The sequence below is a fragment of the Sminthopsis crassicaudata genome, chromosome 6, assembly GCF_048593235.1.
Source record: "Sminthopsis crassicaudata isolate SCR6 chromosome 6, ASM4859323v1, whole genome shotgun sequence".
In the NCBI taxonomy this organism is placed as follows: Eukaryota; Metazoa; Chordata; class Mammalia; order Dasyuromorphia; family Dasyuridae; genus Sminthopsis; species Sminthopsis crassicaudata.
Genome location: NC_133622.1, coordinates 213,846,943 through 213,850,218, shown reverse-complemented (window position 1 = coordinate 213,850,218; position 3,276 = coordinate 213,846,943).

Sequence of the window (3,276 nt, the reverse complement as noted above, 5' to 3'; positions counted from 1 at the left end):
AGTCAAGATAAGCAAAAATCCTTAGTCTTTCTTTATTCTTGGTCTTTAGGGGTAGAAGTGAATTGGATGGACGCAGGATCTCCACAAGCTCTCCTATCTGTCTACCACCAAAAAGTGACTCTGGCTATCCTTACTCCACCCCCTAGTCCCTCCTAAATTCTCTGTATACACCAAAGGAATGAACCAGCACAGAATAGTGGGAAGGGCCATTTTCAGAGCATATGCTAATTGAGTATTTCCAATAGGTAATTAGCCTTAAGTGGTCTGTTGTCAGACCTCAGTGCATCTACTCAGAGTTTCATCTCTTTACAGAAAGTGACTCTTTATCTGAGATTGAAAGAAATCTGGGGAAGCTAGGGAACAGAGATAATGAAGCAGAGAGTTCCATGCATGAGAGACAGTGGTGAAAATACTCAGTCAAAAGACACCGTCAAGCAAGAACAGATTTAAAAGTCCTATAGAAATTCAAATTATTGTTTTGGGTTCTGATTTAATTTGACATCTATTTTTCTAGTTTTGAGACACCTTGATTTGATGGTTAGATATGATTTCTACCCATGGAAGTCTGAATTCAATTTTCTTATTTAGACTTAAAAAGAATGTTGAGAATAGGCCCTACTTACATTTTTGTAAGAAACGAGTAACATTTACACTGGAGAAGAAAAGACTATGATTTCAAGTATGATTCCTAGAGATGATATTATCTTCTAGTATCTGAAGGGCAATGAAGTGTGAACAAATAGATTGGATTATTTCTATTTGACCACAAATAACAGAGCTAGAAATAACTGACTGATCATTGAAAACATGGAAATTTAGGCTTGAAGTCAGGAAAAATTTCTTAAAGGTGAAAGCCATCTAAAAATGAAGGAGGGTGCTTTCGGGGATAGTAAGTTGCCTATCACTTGAAGTCTTTAAGCCAAAACTTGGATCATCACTTGACAAGGATATTACAATAGAAGGTACTTTTTCAGCTATTATTTAGCTGGCTTACATTGCCACTTATATTCCACCAATTTTAAGATTATGTAAAGGTTTAAAGAAGAGGAGGGGTTGATTTTTAACTAGCCTTAATATCAGTTCCCCAGCATGGGGAAGAATCAAGTGCTTAAATCTAATTTGCTAGGCGCCCACTATACTGGAATAACTTGCTCTGTATCACTTACCGCTCATAGATGACTGCAAATATTTGCTTGCAGAGTTAGCTGCTACTGATGGTATATAAAATACTTTGTTTTCTGCCTGCCTGATCTCATTCCAGGAACTCTCATTGATTTTTGGAAAGCAATCCATGCTAAAACTTGCTTGTTAAGGATATGTTTGCCAATAGATGTGCTGGATATTTTTATTCCTATTCTCTGCAATGATGGGGGCTGGATTATAATTTCTGCTCTCCCTTCTGACTCCACCCCCTGATTTTGGTGGAGAGGAAAGAGAGATGGATTTGGAGAAAGGGGATGTGGACCTAAATATCAGCTCTAAAATAAGTTGGACAATCCACTGTGAGCTTAAGTTTACTCTTCTAAAAAACATGTCTGTTAGATAAAATAATCTGTGAATCCCATTTGCTTTCCTTTTACCATTGCTCTGTTGGAATCTATAGCATGAATAGTGACAGAGGTAAAAATGTTGAGTATCAAGAATACAGTAGGCACTTAATAAATATTTATTGATTGATAAAACCAACTAAGCATTTACTATGTGCCAGAAACATAGTTGATTTGAGTCTAATAAAGCCTCTGAATGGTTTCAAGCTGCCCCAACATGCAACAACTAGAAATGGGACTAAATGTGATTTCAGGCTACTGAATCACTGAATATCAGCAGACAAATTAAAATGATAATCATCTAAGAAAGTATTCTCTATACTGGAGGCAGTCTCCATCACTTACCACCTAAAAATTAATGGCATGTTTCAGGCACTTATCTGACCCACCTTAAATAAAGTAATACAGTGCTCAGACTCAGAAATACCTGAGTTCAAATCCAGCCTCAGATACTTACTAACTGTATGACTTTTTGCAAATCACTTAATCCTGTTTGCCAAAGTTTCCTCAACTACAAAATGAGTTGGTGAGGGAATGGCAAAACTGTTCCAGTATGTTTGTCCAAAATATCCCAAAAAGGCTCATGAAAAATCAGCCACAACTGAAAATGACTAAACAACAAAAATGTAATGTTGCTTACTCTTTCTCCAAAATTGGGATGAACCAATAGAAAAGACCATATGGTGTGACAAAAAGGAAGATAAGAACTCACCATCTTTGTTTTCCAAGGCCCTCATTCTCATAAAGCTTCTCCTGATTTTACTTAAGATAACTTTAAATGCTAATTAACAAGAGAAAAATGATTTTAAGAATCTTGCTTTTTTAAGCATAAAAATTATTTTAACTTAGTCTTTCATTAGTTGTCTCCCTTCAAATTAAGTGACTTGATTTGAGAACCATGTTCTTAATGTCTATAAAATACACCAAATACTGTTTATGTTTGAGCTGGATTATAATCTGCACTGATAAAAGACTGGCTACATCCATACATATATCTAGTAAAAAGCATTTATTAAATGCCTACTAAGTGCAAAACATTGGGAATATAAAGCATAATAGCATCCCTTCTCTAAGGGAAATAACTTCCATTTTAATGATTGAGAGAACATGAATATGCACATAAATATATAAATATATGCACACATTTATGAACGATTGAAATATGTGTAAATATATAACATAAATATATATTTAATATATATTATATTAATTTAATTATTATTATATTAAATTAACTATTATTATATTATTTAATTATTAATAATAATTTATATAATTTAATTATTAATTATATATAATTTAATATATTATATTAATTAATATTCATATTATGTATATTATTTTATATACACACAGCCCATGGAAAGGAGAATAAAAAGGGCAATCTTGTAGGGATGTCAGAGAGGCTTCCTGCAGAAGATATAGATTGAGGTAAATCCTTAAGGAAACCAATGATTCCAGGAAGCAGAAATCAGGAACAATTGTGGACATGGGGGTAATCATTTCAGAGTCACAGAGATGGGAAATGAAGTTTATATGCTAGAAAGAAAAGAAAAAGGAGCATTTGCATAGACCATAGCATGCAAGCATGCAGGTAATATACATTAAGACTGACAAGGTGGCAAGGTAGGATGTGGTCTGATTGTGAGGTTGTGAACTAAACACTATCTATTTGATCCTAGTGATGATAGAAAGGCACTGGCATGGACTGAGTAGGATCTCCCATACT